Source organism: Canis aureus, chromosome 5 (genome assembly GCF_053574225.1).
Source record: "Canis aureus isolate CA01 chromosome 5, VMU_Caureus_v.1.0, whole genome shotgun sequence".
NCBI classification, from domain to species: Eukaryota; Metazoa; Chordata; class Mammalia; order Carnivora; family Canidae; genus Canis; species Canis aureus.
Genome location: NC_135615.1, coordinates 74,449,051 through 74,449,431, shown reverse-complemented (window position 1 = coordinate 74,449,431; position 381 = coordinate 74,449,051).

The window sequence follows — 381 nt, the reverse complement described above, 5'->3', positions numbered from 1 at the left end:
AAGATTGATCCTAGAGTCTTTGCAGAAGAGGGAGAGGACTTGTTCTAAAGACAAGTGGTTAAAGGATATAGAGATCAGCTTCAATTTGATGGAAGAAAGAACTTTCTGACAATCCAAACTATAAGAGGATGGGCAAGGTTTCCAGAAGCTGTAAGCTCCCTATTGCTGGAGGTTTGCATCTGAGTCTACAAAATGGCTGTTGTCAAATTTGGGGCCTGGGAGAGCATTGGCTGATCTGCAAGGTCTCTTTTGACCTGAGAATCTTGGAATCAAGGATCCTGGGTCTCCATTCTCTCTGCTCTGTACTCTCTCCTTTAGAACAGCATTGGGGGCATCTCCTCTCAGGACTCAATTTTTTTTAAATTTATGATAGTCACAGAG